This window comes from Arvicola amphibius, chromosome 11 (genome assembly GCF_903992535.2).
Source record: "Arvicola amphibius chromosome 11, mArvAmp1.2, whole genome shotgun sequence".
Lineage (NCBI taxonomy): Eukaryota > Metazoa > Chordata > Mammalia > Rodentia > Cricetidae > Arvicola > Arvicola amphibius.
In genome coordinates this window covers 18,504,392-18,527,191 of record NC_052057.2, presented here as the reverse complement: position 1 = coordinate 18,527,191, position 22,800 = coordinate 18,504,392, and positions in this window count along the sequence as shown.

Sequence of the window (22,800 nt, the reverse complement as noted above, 5' to 3'; positions counted from 1 at the left end):
CTCTTGTATTGAAAATTAAACTTGAATCTAAATGGTGTTTCATACTCTGGTTGCTCTTCAGATCATATAAACCTTTTGCCTTTTGCTAAGTGATATTTCACAACGTAACATATAGTTATACTTCCTAAATTCCTCCTACCCAAATTTTAAACAGTTTGACAACTTCTGTCTTCTTTGTACCTGGAGAGCAGCCAGAACTCATTCAGTAGGTTTAGTTACTTCCCCTTGAGAAAAAAATTTCTAAGTGTATTTAGCGGTTATCTGGGGAAAATGGCAGAGCTGAGGTAAGCAAGGGAGAGAAGATGCACAAGTCCAGTAGTTTTTCCAGGCCAGACATGCCCAGGGCCCTTTTGTCCAATGTCTGCAGAAAATAATTTGACTTGAGAAGGGGAAGATGAATCCTCTAAGGTGGATAAGATGACAGGCAACCTAAAAAGGATGTCCCTGCTGCAAGAGCGATGTAGAAACCCCAGGGGCTGACGGCCCTGAAGGTGTGTTCTAACCAGATAAAAGCAAGTTACCCAATGATACGATGGGGTGAGTCACAGCACTGGGAAGGAATAGACAAAACTACAAATAAGCAATGGACATATGGAATCCCTGAGCACAGCCTACCCAAACATTATAAATAACACAACTGTATAGTCAAATAAAGACAGGGTGGACCTTACAAGATTAAGGTTATTGCTAGATTGATTTTTTTCTTTCCCTCCCCTTCCTAGCCAGATAAAAAGGGCAATTTAAATAAAAACTTTGATGAAGAAAGAACATTGTATTTTCTATATACCTGAGGTGTGTTTGTTTTTGTTTTGGTTTTTTTTTTTTTTTGAAGCAGGAGGTACCTAGACTTCATGACAGCAACCACTGAGTTAAGATTGTACAAGAGTCACTAATTATATGAATCACACAGAAAACTAAAGACTACCTTAACTCTCCAAGACTCAAACATGAAGGATCTGAGTTAACTCTGTGCAATGTTTACTCAATATCACAATGCTCCTCCTCTCAGCAATCTAGACTCACCCTCCAGCAATGCTCCCTATTACCTAACTACAGTTTAAACTCACTTCTCCCAGTCCTAAGTCTGAGACTGACTTGCTCTGATACCCATAGTTCAACAGCGAAAAGCAATTTCTGTCTCTGAGAAGGTGACATTGTCAGTAATTTCTTCCCAAGTTCTGTGACTTGGGTATATGCACTGGAATCTACGCATTGAAAACTTAACTCCACAGTTATATATTAATGATTTTTGGAGGTGAAGTCCCTGGGAGATAATTAGAATTGGATGAGGTCATGAGGAGAGAGCCCTCGGGATTCAATTAGTGGTTTTGTAAGAAGAGAGGGCATGGGCAAGCTGACTTAACTCTGTGATGATTGCTTCACCTCTACAGAGTCCCCATCAGTCCTGTTGTGAACTTCCTATCACCCACGGCCACCAGCTGAATCAATTTTTATTCTTTACAAATTATTCAGTTTGTGATATTTGGTCACGGCAACTGAAATCAGTTTTAAAACATAGCCTCTTCCTTTTGAGCCACCTTAAAATTCCCAATCTCTGAAATTATTTCATCCAATTTGACTCACATTCCCCTGATAGTTGGCTTGACATCTTCCCAAGGGTGATGTGAATGCACACTTACCCTTATAATAGCTAGGACTTACATAAGTGTTCTGCTATGTGGCCCTTTTGAATGCAGTGTCTGTGTGTGATAAATCTGTTACAGTGAAATAGCTTTCCCTCTTGCATTTGTTTCTGCCAGCTGACAGAATGCATGTCAAATCGTTATTGTTGAAGTTTTGTTTTCTGTGAACTCTCGCCAGCTTTTGGACTGTTATGCCACTTGTGGGCATCTGATCACCACAAGCTTTTCAAATATTCCTCAGCTCATTTTATCTTGCTCTTTTACTAAAGAGCAATTCATACCACCATTTCCCTAAACCACTCAGAGGATAGAAACAAATGATTAACAGCATTGGCCGTCAGACAAGACAGCAGCACATACGGTTTCCGTTCACATTAAGAAAAGCAATTGCATTGCCTAAAGACAGAAAAAATGAAAATGAAATAGGGTGGGGAATGTTCTGGTAGCCATTGTGAAATGTGGGAGGGTGAAGGCGTGCTTCACAAAGAGAATCAGTGGTTCCACGCCAGTAGTACAGTTTTCCACTGGATACCCGCTACCACATGAGTCCATTCCTGGAGATTTCATTCATAGAAACAAACACTGTATTCCGTTGGATACCTGCTACCACATGAGTTCATTTCTGAAGATGATTGGTAGAAAGATCCACCCCCTTTCCTTAAAATTACCACATAAGTAATTTGTAGTTTACACTAAGCAAAATTCTACCATTGTGATTTCCATTGTTCAGTATCTTTTCCTTTTCTCTTTTTGTAGTTTATTAGAATTGATTACTTTTTAAATCATACTGACATCTCTGAGAAGTACTTGATCTTTGTTTATCAATAACCCAGGGAACATAAAATAGCAGAGAGATTTATATTATGAAAACATCAGTGTTTCCATTTTCCTGAGTGTGACTCATCCTACATCAAGTTTAGTCTCTGGACTAGAGAGAGTTTAGACATTTCCTCCGATGGTGTAGAAGAGAACTTAACAGAGGACAGAGTGTCACTTCAAGCACCAATGATAGAGTTTTGAACTAATCCCCTTGGGCAAGGGATAGAGCAAAGAAACTGACAGGTGTCTACAATTAATTCCAAAGTTTTTCTACCAGCTAGAATTGAATTTTAAATCTGTTGCTTGGAGAAGTCAACAACAGCATGACACCTATCAATAATTCATCATTTCTAAAAGTTCTTACGGCATGTCTGAGAGCACCAGCTTGGAAATGAAGAAATATGGATCCTAGCTCCAGCATTTCCCTACTATGACATTTCAGTTTTCTGTGCATCAGTTAATTCTTTCTAAACTTTTTTTATCGTTGAGAAGTCCACAGATGTATACAATGAAATATGCTTGTATCTACCTCCAATTTCCTGAATATCCCTTTCATGTTTTTTTTTTAATTGTAAACCCACTAAGCCCAGTTACTGCTGCCCAGACATGCACCAGTTTGGGGCAATCCACTGGAGCAAAGACAAGCTACTAGTGTCTATACCCTAAAAATTGAGTTATTTTATCCCCAGCAACTATTCACGGCCAATAGCTCCTGAATAAGGGACACCAGTTTCTTGGCTGTTAATAAATACTTGTTAATTTATTCATTTATTTTCATGAGAGTACTGCTTCTCCTCTGAGTTAAAGGGAAAACTAGAATAGGAAGGCTAAATAGGGAGGAGTACTGGAGGACAAAGTAAAACGGGAAGAACCAAAAAGGCCCTCTGAAAAGTCATATGGAAATCTACTATTCCCAAAGCTTGTTAAACTATATGAAAGAAACTTAAATGGATATACCATATAATGGAAGAGACAATGACCCAACTAGACATTTTATGCTACCAAGTAAGACCCTCCATATCAGAAATGGGTCCCATTTTTTTTTTTAGTCATTAGCCAAAGGGGTTCCATTCACACTCCAAACATTACAGGCTAGTCCCAATGTTATTGATTACCCTCCACAACATGACAGTAAGGCTCTATTACTGAAAATATCACTTGCATATGTCATCAAACATTGAGAAATAACACTGGTACCTAAGTAGAAGCTTCACCACTATTTGACAAGCATTTATAGTGCTGGAAGTTACTATAGATCTCTACCGAGAGAAGCAAATTCTGTGACCTATAATAGTGACTATGGCACAAATTTTATGGAATTAACCAGCCACCTTTTTATTTGATTTAAGACCCATGATGTGAGATCAAACCAATACCTGAACTGTTAACGAGGCTAAGAGCCAGAGACTACATAGATCCTGGGCCCTAGGGTGAAGCCTACTTCTCTTTTTCTGAGAATCAAGCATAGCAATAAAATGACTTCTGAAAGCATATTGCTATACTGCATAGGTTAGTGCATCACTCAGCCCTCATCAGAGAATCTCTGGTACAGTACGTGGTAATTAATACGAAGATCCGCAACTAAACAATGTGCAGATAATGAAAGACCCTGGAGCACTCAACCCTAAATGATATGTCTTTATCAAACGTCTCCTTTTAGGGCCAAGTGATCTATGAAGAAGAGGTGGTAAAAAGATCGTACAGGCCAGGGGTGATGAATACCTACAAAAAACCATCTTCCAGACACAAGAGAACTAATGCACATATCAGCTCGCACACACGGACAGCATATGCAAGACCTGCCCAGATTCGGGGAAGATAAAATTCCAGCACAGAAGAGGGTAAGTTGGTACAAAGTCTCAACCTTAATCAATAAGCTTTTTTTAAATTGGTACCTTCTGGGAGAGAGAAAAATCATTTTTCATTAATGGAGTTACACTGAATCAATGACACTCTAGGACAAGGCACTCCTGTGCTCGAGAGTATCTGACCAACGCAAAATGGACTCCGTGTGTGCATGCGTGCGCTCGTGTGTGTGTGTGTGTGTGTGTGTGTGTGTGTGCTTGTTGTCATTGCTATGATTTTGTGGATTTTTGCCTTTTTCACTTGTTTGTTTCATTGATGTTTGGGGCCCTTTTGTTTGTTTGTTCATTTGTCTTTTGAGAGGAAGAGAAAAAACATGGAGTTGGAAGGGCAGGCAGGTGTGTAGAATCTGTTTGAGGGGGGAATATATATATATACTGTATGAAAAAATTTTAAGTAACAATATATGCAATTTTAAAAACTCAAAGGATTCCATTTCCTCTCAGAATAAAGTGTTGATCAAGCCGTATGTTCTCCGAATCCTCCAAAGTTTTGGCCCTCAACATTACTAAATTGCTTAGCTTCATTCCACTTAAAAAGTCTCTACTGAAAGCTTGACAAATGATCGAGGGGATTGTGGGCTTGCGTCAGTTCTCCAGAAGTGGGTGTTTCATTGTCGTAAACTGACTGTGACTGGACTTGGCAGAGAGCTCCCTCAGCGGAAAGTGACCCAGGCACTGAATTTCACACTGTGAACATTATTTTGTTGTGTTTAACCCTCATCATTTGGCAATTTGCAGCAAAGGCAAAAACTCAGCTATGGAGTACCATAACTGTTGTCCTCTCGGCTGTGTGTCCTGCTTTCTGACAGCTAGAATTGAAGTCAGCTGTGTCGAGCAAGATGTAAGCAATAATGAGAGCCGACATGAAATGCCATTGAATATAATCATTCTTCTCTGTGCTAATTTATCTAATTCAAATGAGAAGGCCCCAAAAACCTAATTGCCTAATCCTGAGGGGATTTCCACGCATGATCTTGAGAGTGGGTGGTTGCTGGGCCACTCCCTGGATGGGGGCACTGCACAGCTTCTAAAAGTAGGAACCAGGCGTGCGAGGCACACATCTGTGCATCTGTAAAGGACACGGCGGCAGGAAGCTTATTGATAGTTTTCTCTTTATTTTCCTCAAGCTTTAGGCTTCACAGAGAGTTTTCCTGAGAATTGATTGCTTAGACAAAAGATGAATCACATTTAGCTCTTAAGGGCTGAGAAAAAAAAAAGTGGTAAAATGGGAAATATTCTACTTCACTGTAGATACTTAATGAAGCCCACAGCAATGAGTTTCGATTCGATTATGAAATTATGTGTGCTGATTTATGCCGGCATTAAAGATTCATTTATTTAGATTGCTATTTTGTAGTTGGAAGTCGACCTTGGGAGGGGTGACCTTTCCAACTGGTACCCAAAGGATAAAGGCGATGTGTGTAATTGTACAGGGTTGTTGCCTAAAGTGGCAGAATTGACCTGCTCATTACATATGCAGATCTCATTCTGTTATCATGCCGTGTTCTCCACAGTGTTTTAAAGAAACACAAATCTTCCTACTGCTTTCCTTTATGATGTCTATACCTCGATTTCAGTAGTGAGGGGTTAGGGGTGGGTATGTGATCTAACAAACATTTTAGCTAACTTGAGCATTATGAGGTGTCAAAAAGAAACTGGGGTATTGTATGACAAAGCAGATTTTTTCTGTTGATCTAGCCTCTTCCTTTGCCTTCCTCCAATGTGTCCAAGTTGTAGAGCTAATCTTCTCTGACCTTTTCCATAGTCTCCTTAGTGTGCAAAACCTGCTTTGACCACTATCTTGTGGAGGGAGTGTGTCCCTCTGACTGATGAAACAAGAGTCCATGGTTTGAGTGTCAGCAAGATCTCAAATAGTTGTGCAACACAAAACGAGTCTATTAAACATCCTCGGCTCCGCATCTCAACTGGCAGTATGATATTCACGAGCATATGCCTCTATGGTTTGAATGAGTCCGTGGCCTAGTCAACAGTCATGGGTTACTAGAGACAGGCCCTGAAGGAGCTATTTGCTTCTCTCTCTAGTAGGTTACAATGTGAACAAGCTGCAAATCCCCACAACACCCAAAGAGTCCCACCATTACAAACTGATATCCTCTGAACCACAAATCCTCCCTCCAATAATTTGTGTCAGAATTTTGGATGTAGTTACAAGAAAATTAAAAGACTGTGACTTTGTCAATGTCCATAATTTCTGAGGCTAGAGAGCCGGGTCAATCATAAGAGCAAATACCGCTCTTACTGGGCAACCCAGTTTAGTTTCCAGCACTCAAATTGCAGCTCTCAAGCACCTGACACTCCAGTTCCTGCGACTTCAGGGCCCTCTTCTGGCTCCTGCATGCATACACGCACTTATAATAAAACTAAACAATTCTTAAATTTCTGAGTTCAGTTTTCAAAATACCAATCTCTGTCTCTTCCCTGGTCCATGCCACACTCTATCTGAGCAAAGTTTCCGCAGGCCCCAAACTGAGTCATTCAGGAGAATGCTCCTTCTATGTCTGCTTCATAACACCTAAGCAGCTTGCCTGTAAACACCCACACACACTTCCACACGGGCTCTTCTTTGATTCCCATCGTGACAGGATAGTTTTTTCACTAGTCATACTGACCCCTTTTCAAAGTTGTTTTAAAATTATTTAATGATCCAGAGAAATATGAAGCCAGAATAGAAAATTGTATACACATTGTATTTGTGATCCTAAGCACTGAGTACAGTGCTTTTAAAATAATATGCTATTAGATAGTATTGACTGACTGTAATTTAATTTATACATTTAGTCGAAATTGGCTATTGATTTTGAATGAATTTTTCTAAGTCAGGAGCTCTGTTTTGCTTCCTTGTAAAACCTTATGAAAAGAATTGTCAATGCTAATAGCCCTGTGATTAGGAATGCTACCTCCTTTGTACTCTGCAAGTTACTTCAAAAAATTACCAGGGATTGGCTTAATAAATTCCAGAAACTAAGGATAAAATCAGGAATGCCTTCTGCTTCCACTGCAATAAAATTAGAAAATAAACAACATTAATGCACATCTTTCCCATGGCTTCAGGTTAAAAACATAGAAACCAAAAATAGAGATGCCATGAAAATATTTAAATGAAAATGAGGCTTATCTAAAGGGAGAGACACCACAGCAGAAGAAAATGTGGCAGTGTGTTACAGACATAATAATGAAATATTATGGGCTGGAAAGATGGCTCACTAGTCAAGAGCACTGGTTACTCTTCTAGAGGTTCCAGGTTTACTTTCCAACAACCCCATGACAGCTCCCATCACAAGTAACTGTCACTACAGTCCCAGGGGATCTGATGCCCTTTTCTGGCTTCTGTGGGCACCAGTCATACATGTGGTACACAGACATGCACACAGGCAAGATGCCTAATACATCAAAATAGCAAGTAAACATTTAAAAAGTACTGAAATGTTATGTGTAATATAAATATTATATATAATTAAAGAAAAATTGTGAAAGTTAATTTGTTCTACCAAGTAACAAATTCATAAAAAGAATAAATGCAATGAAAAGAAGAAATACATCTCAAATATTAAAGTCAAGTACTGTTATATTTAAAAATACAAAATTGCTTCTCTGGGCGGGGGAGTGTAAAAAACCAAAGCAACAAGAACAAGGTAGAATTAACTACTCAATGTGGGAGAGGAATGAAAAATATGATATCCAAAAATAATCACTAAGTGGCAAGAGAAACAACCAAAGATATTAGGAACAGCATGCAGACATGAGAGACTATTTGAAACTGTCTGATAAGGGATAGTGTTAGGAATGCAGGAGGAAATGAAAAAATTCAAGGCAACGCTCACGAAATTTTCAAACAAACACACAAAATCATCAAACGAATTGGAGAAGCATTTCTCAAGTGAGGATGCATAAATGATCAACAAATAGATGGGAAATGTTTACTATTTATTAAAGTTCTGAGAAATGCTTTGCCACAAGGACATATCATCTAGGAATGGCTATCACCAAGATGAAAAATATTAAAATGAAGGACGAGGGGGAGGGTTGGGAGAAAGACGGGCCCTGCTTTATCATTAATAGAGATGTGAATTGGCATAGCCATATGCAGACCATGGGGTGGGAGGGCCGTAGGAACTGGAAAAAGAGCCAACATGTGACTCAGTAACAGGGTACATATCCTAAGGGAAGGAGTGTGGAGAGAGCCTGGGACCCCATGTTTATTCTGACACTCTTCATAGTATCCAAGACATGGAAGGAAGCTAGTTGTAAACCAACAGATCTGTGGATGGGGAAAGTAGAGTATCTACACGTGGGAGTTACATTAAGAAAAGAACAAAGCCTGTCATTTACAGTGACATGGATTAACCTGGAGGAGATTACATCATGTGAAATGTCACAACACAGAGGCACATGTGACGTAAGTGGAAGCTGAGCTGGCTTGTTTTGTTTAAGTGTCAAACAGAAGACTGTTTACAAAGGATAGATGGGGGATGGGAGCAACGTCTAATGTTGTATAAGCAACATGAGCTAACAATTAACAGCACATGTCAAAATAGCTTCTAGAAAAGGTTTTGCATTTCAGCCACAAAGAAATGTAACATTGGTTGTGGCAAATACGTTATTTTACCCTAGCCTAATCACTACACATTGTGTAAATGTGCAAGAATATGCTCTACTTCGTGAACATGAATTATTGTCACATGCCAATTAACGTGGTTAAATCGTTTTTGTTTTTTGGTTTTTAATAACCAATGATGAAAAGAAACTTAAATATCATGAGAAAGTTCTTGGGTCAGATCCATGGAAGCAGAGTAAGTCTGAATGTAGTAAATAACCTAATATAAACAGTGTACTATAATTATATAAGATTTACAAATTTTACGGACCAAATTTCCTAAAAGAAATGTTGAAAGTTCTTTAGTCCTGTTACTCATGACTCAAAGATACCCAACTCAGCCTCAGTGACCTTGGAAAGAACAGATGAGTCTTGTGTGGACAAAGAACTCACCAATTAATTTTAAGAAAATAGGATTAAAATTGAAAATAGAAAAAAATTAAATAAAAAGAAAGAGAAGTTATTGAAAATCAAAGAATATAAAGTAGAAAAGGGGGAAGGAAAAGAATAGAGGGAAATAAGAAGGAAGGGAGGTAGAGGAAGGAATAAGAAATCTGCTCTAGCAATGAATAACATAAAAGTATATATATTAAATCTATCAGCTCAGCAACAAAAAATTAGTTGTATCCACAAGCAGTTCATTTTATAATATATAAAGTATTTTGGTAATATATATCAATATTAATAGAATTCTTCATATTATTGACTCTGAAGAGTAAAATCATATAAACAGATATAGGAAGGGAGGGAAATTTAAAGTAGAAGCCTGATTTACATGGTGGAGGCCAATACTTTACCAAACCACAAAACCAAGGTGGCCACAGTGGTTCCCACAGCAGTTGTAGCTGTAGCAGGGGCAGAAGATTTTCATTACTGCCAGGAAACAAAGCCCAGTGGGGAGGGGGAGCCACTGAAGACGGGGAAAGTCACAGGAGACAGCAGGTTTTTCAGCTCTGCCAAGCACAGTGGTGGCTGGACCAAACTGTTACAAAGAAGATGTGCTTTAGTCAGTGTGTGTGTGTGTGTGTGTTGGTGTGTTGGTGTGTGTGTTGGTGTGTGTATGCCTATGGTCTGTTTCTGCACCACATGCATGCAGGTGCCTCTGGAAGCAGAACGGCTTACTGGATCCCTTAAAACTGGAAGTACAGGTAGTTAGCTCAGCCACCTGACCTAGGTGCTGGTAACCAAATCCCCAGCCCTCTGCAAGAGTAGCAAGTGATCTTAACTGCTCTGTCATCTCTCCAGCTCCCTTGGGGGCATTCCTCATGAAACCAACAATGGAATATAAACAGTGTGATTTGGATATTTGTAAAGAAATTCAAATAAATAAAATTACCTTATAGTCAAACATTATCCGTATTTTTAAAAGGAAATCTCTCCAGCTGTATCCACTCCAAATAGATGTTTCTCACCCATTGCAATCATTTAGCCGCCCTTGGTGCTTCCTGAAAGTACTGCCCAAAGTATTGCCAATTAGATGAAAGCAAGTTGGTGGTAAGAACATGGAAGAGGAAAGAAAATGAGCGTTGTTTTACTACGTTGTGACTGAATTCTTAGCGATCTCGAGAGACTGGGTTGAAAGGCCCACAAACAAGGAGAACTTAATAAGAAAGTTGAGTGTGTAAATCAGATATGAAAACCAGTACCTTGTTACAAGGCGGTGATACGACAGTAGTGCTCTGCGGTTTATTGCTATGAGCAGCTACAGCTTCAGTGGGAGGAAAGGGCCCAGTTAGCAACATGAGTAACAAAATGCTGAAGGACAGACTTGCTAAGAAATGTTCGGGCTTCCTAAAAAAGACACTCATGAAACACACGCAATAATGAATGATGCCAATGGGAAGGCATGCCATGATACTGGGAAATAAATAGCATTGTATCTTTTAATTTCAAGGTGACTCTGAAAGTTGAATTTTTAAAAAACTTACTGCCACTTATGCTTTAGAAATATAAAAATCGCCATAAAGTCACATTTGTGCATACGTTTGTCAGTAAGGAATTGGTTGAATGAATGTTTTCCCAGTGGAACTTTTGCCAGCTAGAAATAAATGCTCAGGAAAAAATGAAATGTTGAGTGAAAACCAGCTTTACCCACGTTAAAGTATGTCACATTGCCTTAAAATTACCTTAAAAATGAGATGGTATTAACATAATTCCTGAGGGGGGGAAAAGATAAATAAAAAAAAGACTGAACTTCAAGAAGGAGCCTAAATAAAGAAAAGGTGATTTCTCAAATGAGAAAACTTTAGAAAATGATGTTAAGGCAAATCAATAACATACATGAGGAAACAAGATTTCCCCCTCTTTACCCATAAATCAGAATTCAACCTAAAAATTAAACAACCTAATTAATAGTAAGACCCTTGTTTCCCTCATAGATACGACCTTTTCAAATATTACTCAAGTAATTCAGAATTCAAAAAAGATTTTTGATATACTGAATCTTGTCTAAGATTTCTGTATACTGATAGATATCATAATCACTATAAAACTAAATGCAAAATGTAAAGATTAGGAAATTTATTTTTTTATCATTTTCAAAGTTACTTTCTGTCATATGTAAAAATTGTTCTGCACAGATTGACATCTCACTGGAAAAATAAACGGACCAAAGATGTGAACAGATAGCTCCCGGGGAAGAAAATGTGTCTGGACCTTACAGTCAGTCGAAATAAATTAGGTCTAAGTTCAGCTCACTGAGATACCATTTCACCTACCTTGTAGTCGACAGAGGTTTGGAATGGTTCTGAGTCGGCAGATATGTGGCCCATTCAGACATCAGTAGTGGGACTGTAAACTAAGGAAGTTTATTTGACCTTAAGTTTTTAATTAAACAAGTCCCTTCCATGAAGTTGGACTTCCATACTCTCATAGGAAGGAGATTCGGTGTGCTATGTTTACGTGTACTACGGAATTCTAGGCAGTAAAACAGGATCCCCACAATGTATCTCCACAGCAGTGAACAGACCAACTAGAGCAGCAGGTGCATTTGCAGGCAAGAGTGTTATATGTGTGTGAAAATGAAAATAAATATGTTTATTTTTACATGCTTCAGAAATTCTCTATGATATCTGAAAGCATTTGGGAGTAATAAATGAAGGAAGATTTCTTTTGCATATACTTTAAGTCTTATTATGAATGAAAAAACAATCTATTCAAAATTTGATACACTAATATTTTATATAACTTTTATTTTCTTTGACAAGTTTATATATGTAAACAAGGCATTCTTTATTGTTGCTACCTTTCCTTCTCCCCTTCTACCTCTGTCAACTCCCCTCTTCTTTCCAAGTCCTTTTCTTGCAGTCATGTAATATTTAAATTGTAAAAAAAAAAAATAGAAAGTCAATTATATGGAGAAGTTTATTGAAATAATGAAATTAGTGATTCAAGCTTTATTTAGATTTGCCTTGGCTGGGATATGTTACCTCTACCTGACTCAAACATTTTCCAAAGTTATTAGCAATCTCAGTGTCAGAATAAGCTTTTTAAAGTGGAATGTGTGTGGCTTCAATGGAGAGATTTGTAATGAAATAAAATTAAGGTTTAAATTTTATTTGGAAATTCATCTTTATTACTTCAATTACATCATATTTTTACTAAACATCCACTTAAATTATTGCTCAAACATAAAGACAGCTTTCAGATGAACAGTCGCTGCTCTATGTTAGGAATTGTTCTTCAAGTCAGTGACTTATATACATCATGTAAAACTATCTGCATTTGTCAATATTTTATGTTTTGATATTCAAGTTGTACTAAATATTGTTCATATTGGGTCTGTAGTTGAAGAGGTTATTTTTCTTTTCCTTCTTACAGTGCTAAAAAAAGTTTGAATTGTTTTATAATTTATGGTAGAATCCTAGAAACACATGTAAAAAATGAAATACTACCAGAGCTATATGCTTCATTCATTTTGCAAACATTCGATCACTCATGTCCCTCTGTACCATGAGCTCTTTGTAATGAGTTGAATGCTCAGGTACAGTAGGTAACACCACAGACATGCCTCCTATCCAGCTTAAAGCCATAAGCGTGTTAGCATTTGTTATGCTTGAAATTTAGAAATAGAAATTTATGCCCTGGCAATGCTGCAGCATGCATGCGCAGCCCATATATGGTGATTCTGTTGAACTTGTCCTTACTGGGTTTCATGGTCTCAGTGATGAGGATGTCTGACCAGGCCTCTTCCTCAAGAGGGCACAGGATCTCCTTACAGATGGTTGTGAACCACTGTGTGGTTGCTGGGAGTTGAATTCAGGTTGGATTTGAAGGGACTCTTAAAAGATCATGAAAATAGCTTATATCACAATACAAAATGTAAGGACTTCCTCACTAGGAGCACACTATAGGAACATTAGATGGTGGCCTGGTTGGTGAGACCAAAACAATGGGTTTGGGAAATTTTCTTTGGATGATCTGTTTGAATCGGAAGTGAAGGGCCTTGTGACATGGCAGTCTTGTCTCTGGGATGATCAGCTATCTGGTCTTTGTGCTTTAACAGTTTTGACAGTCATCGTTGTGCTTCTCAGAGACAAATGGCCCAGTTGCGTGGACAGAGTAGGTTAGTGGATAATTGGATTCTGGACTGAATGGTCCAGGCAGATAAAAGAGTTCCTCATAATGCATACTTTACCCCCTATTATACACAGAAACTGCCTCTAACGCCACCACCATTCTTCAAGACTTTCCACCCTCACAGGAGACAGCTCACCCTCTCTGACTTTCTGCTTTACCGCAAGAAGAGGCTTCAGTTTCTCCAGATTTCTATCTTAGTAGCTAGTACTTTGATCTCATGCTTATCTTAAAAAATGTGAACCCTTTTATCTGTTAGCACAGAAGATCAGGTTTCTGCATTATGAAGTGCTTTCTTGTAATTTTTTGAATGTTAAGAAAGCAGAAAAAAATGTATCTTCAGTCTTCTGATTTTAATAGAGATGTCTGTATTCTTTTCTAAATACTAATAAGTTGTGTTTGAAGTAATGCAGCTTGAAGTTTACTCTCAATATACAAAAGCCTCCCTAACCTTTGGTTTGTTTGTTTATGGAGTAATTTTGCTGGTGTCTTTACAAGCGCATTCATGCATCTCAAGGATTATTCCCATTGTCATAGACCACTGTCATTTCCCCTATGGACGTAATCAGCCACAGCTTTTCTTTGTTCCAAGCATTTAACTTGTCCGGGTGAGAAGACCTAAACTCATGGAAGTAGCTGGGTGTTTACCTCTTACATCTTTACCCAACTTCAAAATGTATTTCCTACTGCCAAAGTTTGAAACACTCTCTCGGGCCAAATATTACTCTCCTTGACAGAACAGATGAAAAATGACGTAGAAATAAGGGTTCTACTGTCTGCTCTCCACCTCCCACCACTGAATCATTAGTCCCAAGATGTAGGTGGTAACTTTCTTAGTCTCTTGACACTTTGGATAAACCTCAGTTCTTTGGCATGGGGGCAGTTGGGACAGTCTGATTCTTAAGACTTTAGGTCTGTAGAAGATAGAGAGCACTCAGCACTCCTGTCGGGGGCTTGAGTTCAGTTCTTGACAGTAGCTCCAGCTCCAGAAAATCTGATGTCCTCTCTCTCTCTCTCTCTCTCTCTCTCTCTCTCTCTCTCTCTCTCTCTCTAAAAGTTTAAAAAGAAAGTGACCTCAGTTGAAATCCTGAGTGCATCAACTCACTAATTGTGTGCATCAACTCACTAATTGTGAGCCCTATGTAACCTTGTGAAGACAGTTAATGTAGGCCTTTTGTGAAATTCTAGGGTGTAGATATAGAAAGTGCTTGACTCATGTCCCAGATATTCCATAATAGTTGGGCAGGTGTCCAGTATGTCATTAAGGATTCAGCTATCTCTATCATAGAGAACATAGGGATACCTAAGATATATTCTGACCAAAAGTTGGTGAAAAATCCTTTATAGGTTTTCTTAAATACTATTAGTTCTTAGAAATATAATAATCATAGGGTGGTTGGATGAATCTATGCCCTTCTTCCTCCTACTCAAAGTCCATTCTTCAAGATATCCTTTGTGATTGACCAAAGCTAATCTTGTCCCTACCTCTAGGAGTGGAAACTGGACCCTTTAAGTTTGTACAACTGATAAGAGGTCATTATTTTTGGACTGAGCTTCCAATCTAGGCCCAACAAATGAATGTGTAAGTCAACAAGAATGTACTCACTTGTGCTAAGAGCAATATAATTAGAATAAGCAACAAAAAAAATGTGCCAACTTTTCAAAACCAGATCCAGGGCCAATCAAAGTATTCCAATTTAGCTGGGTAGCCTTAGAACATGTTTAAATGCTATATGGAAAGTGTATTTGAAATGACTTATTGTTTTCATTTTGTTTCTTCTGTTCTTTTGTATTTATAGACCCAGTCTCCTTAGTTCAGTTCATTGTGCAATCACTGTTGCCAGATCCCAAAATAGCTAAACGTGTGGTTACTTTGGTTCTTTTCAAAGCTAATGAAGTTCTAGCATCTCTTGCTCTAAACTGGTTGTCTAGAGGTAAGCCTGGCATAGATTCGACAGTAAGACATGAAATTATGAACTGAAACCTTTAGGGAAATGATGTACTTCCCTTCATCACACATTCACAGAGGAATTCAGTGTAGTTCTGGGTGTGAACATGGTTACTGAAAGTATTCAACAGCTTTTCGTAATGCCTTAGGATGAAAAGGTCACTAAATCACTGGTTTGACTCAAATTACAGGAAAACTAATTCTTTGTCTAGTTAAATATAAACCAATGAATCATTTTCAGTCCATAACATGATTTGAGCTAAGTTTTATATTATGTGGTACCAAAAGCATCCTGACAACATAGATGGATTGGTGTTTATTCTGCAAAGAAAGCAGATCACATAGGTATCATTTACCAAAAAGAATGTATCTCTGTCTTTAGAATTTATAGATCTGAGATAGCCTGCAAGAAGAGGCAAACACAAAAAGAAGCCTTGTTGATAAGGAGAAAGCAAAACTGGGTGACCGATGGTAAGTGAAAATGGGCAGCATAGTCAGACAAGATAGTGGATGCTTCATTTCTGAAACACATCCCTATTTTCATTCACCTGACTAATGGATATTCTGCAGTTGGAGAACTCCTGCTGAGTTCAAAATGGCATCTTGATGCCAGCCATGTGGGAACAATGACTTCCTTTGGGAGATTGGCCTGACTTTATTTAAACTAAATGAAGAAGGGATTTGCAGGGCTATGTATGTGCATGTGGACAGAGGAGCTATCTAATTTGCATCTGGAAAGAGTCTCTCACAGGAATCTAGGACTCACCAGTTAGGCTGGCTAGTTAGGAAGCCCCCGGGATCAGCCTGACTCCACCTCCTCAGATCTTTGATTACAAAATCATGCAACCACCTCTGCCTTTTTACATGAGTGCTGAAGAAACAAAGTCAGATTCTCAGGTTTGCACTACAAGCACTTTATGATGCCAATATGTCTCCAAGTAGGGCTGCCAGAAGTAGTGCTGAATGAATATGAGGCTTTTTATATATCCTTAAAGATAGGAAAAGAACTATTTTTGTGAACAATGAAGTATATAAGATATACTGGAGTTACATTCTGAAAAGACACCATCCAGAATTATTGAGTTTTGTTTTGTTTTTTATAATACTCTTTTTTTCTCTAAAGTAAAGCATACAGATGATAGGTAATGGGTGTTCTGGTTTGTTGACCAAACACAGCTGATCATGCTGTGGAATAGGTTGGCACAGAAGAAAAATGAAGTTATAAAACGGGGACATCTGAGCATCTGGAGGTGTGACTGTGGTTGAATTCAAACAGCATCATGACTGGTTGAGTGTGAGATCACTTTGGGGTTGAGTTGTCTCATAGAGGCACCAAGGAAAACAACCAAGAGTGAGTGGCATGTCAACAACAATGTTTGATTTGTAATTTGTCTTTTCTCTGTCCCATCCGGTCCTACTTTACCAGTTTCTCTCTCACCCACTGATACCCACAATCACTTATGAAATAATCATTCAAAGGCTTAATATTAATCATAATTGTTTGGCTAATGGCTCAGGCTTCTTACTGGTTATCTCTACATATAAATTAATCCATTTCTAATACTCTGTATATCACTACAAACCCTATGGCTAACCTGTCATGCTCTGACATCGTATTCCTCCAGGGCCTGCTGGCATTTAAAAGGTTTTAATAACTTAGACTTTTCTCAACAGTGAGGCATGTCTGCTTCTGGCAACACCAATTATTTCAGAGAGGTTGATGGGCATTTAAAAAAACTCATTATGGAATTTGCCTTCAATGTTACAAGGATAGCCATTTGGGCAAGAGAGTACTCTTACCTGGACTGCTTTATGTTATCCTGTATAAACTGGACATGCAAGACCCACAGAAAAATGACTGAACTTGCCAAAAGAAGATGAGACAGTCCTTCAGGGTTCCTGCTCCATGAGAAAGGTTGCCAGACATTCTGCAGGACACAGAAAAAAGTGACTGACAAACTGCCAATACAGGCAAAATGGTCTTTTAAATTTCCTGCTTATGGAAAAGTCTGCCGGATACTATGGGCCTGTAGCCTGAAGATGGATGTCCCAATGTTACAGGAGAATTTTATGTGACTGTTCAGGCAGCGAGATATCTCTGTCAATTCTAGAGTTTTATAAGTTGCTTACAATTCACTTTCTGCTTACTTAGGTAATAGTATATCCTTCTGGGGTCTTTGATGTAGTTTGAGACAGATAGCTATGGCTATAGTTTTCCTTCTTAGAATAAAATATAAATTAGATATGAAACTTTAGATTCACTAAGATAAAAAATATTGTAACTGTAATTCTTGCTTGATAACTATTTCGTATATATAATTTTACTATGTTAAAGTTAAAACCTCCCTTTTTATTTAGACAGAAAAGGGAGATGATGTGGGATTCCCCTCTGTATGCTATGAATATATTTTATTACTGCTGAATAATAAAGAATCTCCTTTAGCCTACATCAGGGCAGAATATAGCTAGGTGGAAAGAACTAAACTGAATGCAAGGAGAAAGAAGGTGGAGTCAAGGGGATGCCATGTAGCTGCTGCAGGAGAAAGTCACTGGAACCTTACTGGTAGGCCACAGCCTCATGGAGATATAAATAGAAATGGGTTAATTTAAAACAGTGGAAAGTGGCCTCTCAGAAGAGGAGGCACGGAGAAAGGTCTGGATGTTCGACAAGAACGGCTTACTAGTTAAGGGGCGGGCTGCTAGCATAGATAGTAACCAGGAACCATTTGCTCACTGTGTCCCAGGGAACATACCTGGAACTTTTGAAGATGCAGTAAATGAACTTAAGCCTTCAGTTATAATTGGAGTGGCAGGTGCTGGCCGGCTTTTTACTACTGGCGTAATCAAGGCCATGGCCTCTATCAATGAAAGGCCTATAATATTTGCATTAAGTAATCCAACAGCACAGGCTGAGTGCACAGCTGAAGAAGCATATACACTTACAGAGGGCAGGTGTTTATTTGCCAGTGGCAGCCCGTTTGAGCCGGTGCAACTTCAGGATGGACGAGTCTTCACCCCGGGGCAAGGAAACAATGCCTATATTTTCCCAGGTGTGGCGTTAGCTGTTATTCTGTGTCAGACCCGGCACATCAGTGACAGTGTTTTCTTGGAAGCTGCAAAGGCACTGACAAGTCAGTTGACCGATGCAGAGCTAGCCCAAGGGAGGCTGTACCCATCACTTGCTAACATCCAGGAAGTTTCTGTTAACATCGCTATTAAAGTTACAGAATACCTGTATGCTAATAAAATGGCTTTCCGATACCCAGAGCCCGAGGACAAGGCCAAGTATGTTAAAGAAAGAATATGGCGGAGTGATTATGTGTCCCTGCTCCCGGACGTGTACGATTGGCCAGAGTCTTCACTGAAGCCTCCTCAGATGACCGAGTAGAAGCTGCCCCGTTAAGACACTCCATGCTTCAGAGAACCACTATTTTAGACAGAAAGATCATCTTCAGAGTTGCGGTGTCGCCTGTGCTTTATTCCCCCACACCACTTGCTTGGCATCTCTTTCTGTGAATCTTCTCTCCTTGGGGACAGACGTGTTGACCATACTGCTAATGCCCACCAGTGCCCACAGTCCAGTACTGAGACCGCGTCAGTTCTAACGATTGTCGCCATTGTGCCCTTGTTGGAGCTGGCCACGGTCATCTTGCTGTTACATGAATGTATCCTCCACCTCCACTCAGCTCTTCCAGGGCTGTGGATCTGGGTACAGAGTATTGAGAAGAAGCCAAATTTTACCTAATTCCAAAGAAAACTTGTCAGTACTTAGAACTGTTCTTTTATATGTACTTCATTTTACTTTCGTGCTCTGAAATCCATTTGTAGTATACAGATCTGGGGAAATAAGAAGAAAACTCCCCAATTTCCTGGACCTAAATCAAGGCTAACTAACATTATAGACGAGTGGGAGGAGCCCGTGCTGCCTTTAGACAAGCTGAAGAGTCACTTGCAACACTGTACAAAAATAAATACTACTTATTTAATAAAAGTAATACCTTACAAAAAAAAAAAAAGATCCTAAGGAATAAGCCTAAGTTATTGGCCAAGCAGTATTGTAATTAATAAAGTTTCTGTGTGATTATTTGGATCTGCACAGCCAGGAAACAAAGTCACAGTTTTCATTAATTCTAGTTTCTTCCTTGCCCACTGGTTCCCGCAGCTGCTTGTGAAATAAACATTCAGAGGCTTAATATTAATTATAACTGTTTAGTGGATGTCTCAGGCTTCTTACTGGCTAGCTCTACATGTAAGTTAACCCATATCTAATAATTTTTACACTGCCATGTGTCCCATGCCTTACCAGCAATGCTCTGGCATCTTACTGCTCCAGCAGCTGCTGGCATCTCTCCAACTCCTCCTTCTTCCTCCCTGTATCTCTGTTTGAATTTCCTGCCTAGCTATATTCTGCCCTGCCATAGGCCAAAGTGGCTTCTTTATTAGCCAATAGTAATAAAACATATTCACAGCATACAGAGGGGCATCCCACATCAGTAATTTTAAAATTCCTAGGTTGCTTACTAAAGCATAATATTGGGTACAATATTACGGTATTGAGTTTTCTTGCTCTCATAGGTCTTTTTTTTTTTTTTTTTTTTTTTTTTTTTGGTTTTTCGAGACAGGGTTTCTCTGTGGCTTTGGAGCCTGTCCTGGAACTAGCTCTTGTAGACCAGGCTGGTCTCGAACTCACAGAGATCTGCCTGCATCTGCCTCCCGAGTGCTGGGATTAAAGGCGTGCGCCACCTCCCAGCTCATAGGTCTTTCTCTAGTCTTGTGAGCAACAGGATTGAACTTATTCATGAAAAGAACTGAGAACCAATTGTAATCATGCCAGGTAAGTATGTTAAGCATTAGCTACTAATATTTTTGGTATAGTGAAAAGTTATAAGGTAAGTGACCATGGAAATAAGAACATCCAACCAGCATAACCTTGGCTGCTACTAGGTTCATCCCTAGGTGACCCCTCTGAATTCCTCTCAAAGACTGGCCCCTTGTGAGTACTGTCCTATCTTCTCTAAACACATTAGTTCCATAAGATTAGATTAGAGCATGGGCAGATGGAATAAACAGTATGCCAAAAAGGGAGAAAACAGCTTTCTGGGTGTCTTATCAGGTACTTTAATGAGGCCTGAATTCAGACTTTTTGCTTGAATGCTAGTGACACTCTTCAGGCACCACGTGAAGGTGCTGCAGCAGCAGTTTCTGGGGGAGATACAGTGTATTTCAGATACCAAGTGACACGTTGGAAAGGTGAGACCTGGTCAGTCTCTCCTAAGCAGTTAACAGCTTTTATCCACCCCAAGCTCTCAGGATAAATCCTTTGTGGAGATGTGCCAACAGAATAATTAATTTAAAAAAAAAAAAGACTCATGCGAGTCACTCTGTTGAGCTTAAAAAAATATGAAGATAAATACACTAAGGTAGAAGGTGTTTGTTCTTCTTTCTAGAAGAAGGTATAAGGACTGACCAAAACAAATAAAGTATGTAATGGTGTTTCATATCATTGACCTTTACCGAACACTTCAGAAGGATGGCTCAGATAACTTAATTATTAAAAAGACCTTAAGAGCATTCCCCTCATTGGCAACTTATTCATACATAATATGACATGATGATAGGAAAATAAGGGATTTGTTATGTAAATTACACACCAAATATTAGCAATATTATTAGTGTTGTGATAGCTCAGACGGCTAGGGAGAAGCCGATGGTCTCAGGGTCAGAGCTAAGTAGTGGAAGTTTCCCTGACTCTAGTCCTCTCTCTCTCTCTTTATACATCATTTACTTGTGGTTGGAGTGTGCAGGAGGAAACGTTCATCTAGCACTGAGTAGCAGTTCCTAGAGACCATCAAACCATCACCGTCCTGCCCATGCTGATGGCTCCCTTTATGTGCTGCTTCTCAGTCTCTGCATGTGAAGTAGAAATGCCAGGGGCCTCGGTTTGAATCCATTTTGCAGAGACAGACTAGTCCATGAGGGATGTGCCCAGAACCTAGGGCTAAAGCTTTCTATTTGGGCGAGTTAAATACAATAAAGATACCGCTCTAGAATTTTCCCCCTGAAATTGCTCAAACCTCTTTGTCATGAAGTGACAGCCAGTAGAACATTCTCCAGGGTTGTATGTGTATATTTGACTTGAAATTATTGCAAAAATTACATACAGTTCAACTTCTGTCGACACTTCAATGAGTCTACAATCACTAAGGTGCTAGGATAAACCAAGTGAATGACAGATGACAAGGAATGCTTTAATGACAGAGTCTCAAGTCCATAGTACTTGATTACACAATTACATAATACTAAATACAAAATTCTACTGTGTTTAATCTCAGTAAATCCCAGATTAAAAAATACCTTATTTCTACAGAATTTCACCATTTCCAAACACAGACAGGAGCCAACAAAAGATATTATGATAAATACTCAGGTTTTGTAGATACAGTGTTGCTTTGGGTTTCTGTCTCACAAGGACAGAGTTTGAAGCGACACCTGAAGCAAGCCATCAGCCCAGTCATGGTAATTACACTGGGGTATCTTCTTCTATTCTGATCCTGAGGCTCACTGGTTTCAATGAACCTCTAGAGGTTAGCCACTATTATAAGAAAGTTTCCAGGCTGTTCCAACATAGTCCTTCCATTTCAGAAACAGTTAATATCTTGTATGATGTCATTACAAGTGTGTCATTAAGCCAAAGCCCCACATCTTTGGAAGAGGTGTTTATCATAATGTAACAATAAAAAGATAATTAAAGTTCATACAATTCTTCTCCTAGCCATGCACTGTTTTAACCCCTTGTATTTTCAGTGCTAATAGGGCAAAGTCTCATTATGCGCTCAATGCATTATTATTATCTCCAGTTCATAGAAGAGGGCTGAGGTAACTATGACTTTCGATCACACAGTTAATGACAGCTATGAACTGAGTTCACAAAATCCAGAACTAGAATACCTGCTCTGTCTTATGAGTTCACCGGGATGACAGAAAAGGGAGCCCAAATGCAAACAGCTGCCACGTTCTCGTGGTTGCACTGATTGTACCGCAACCAGTAAGGTGACTTGTGCAAAGATTACATTCACCTCGCATTATCAAGGACATGAAAACACAGTATGTCTGGGAAAGAGGAGGGGTTTGCTCTTATTCGTTGAGACAGAGGCGTATTTGGTTACATACATCTCCTGTGTCTTCCATGGATTCCGTACATGAGTGACTTCAATTCATTTCTGATGATATCACTTCCTTTCATGGTTTGAATATCAAAGAATCCCCACTGTCTCATGTATTGATGGCTGGCTGCCAAATAAGTTGATCTGAATTTGTCACCTAATCAATGCATTG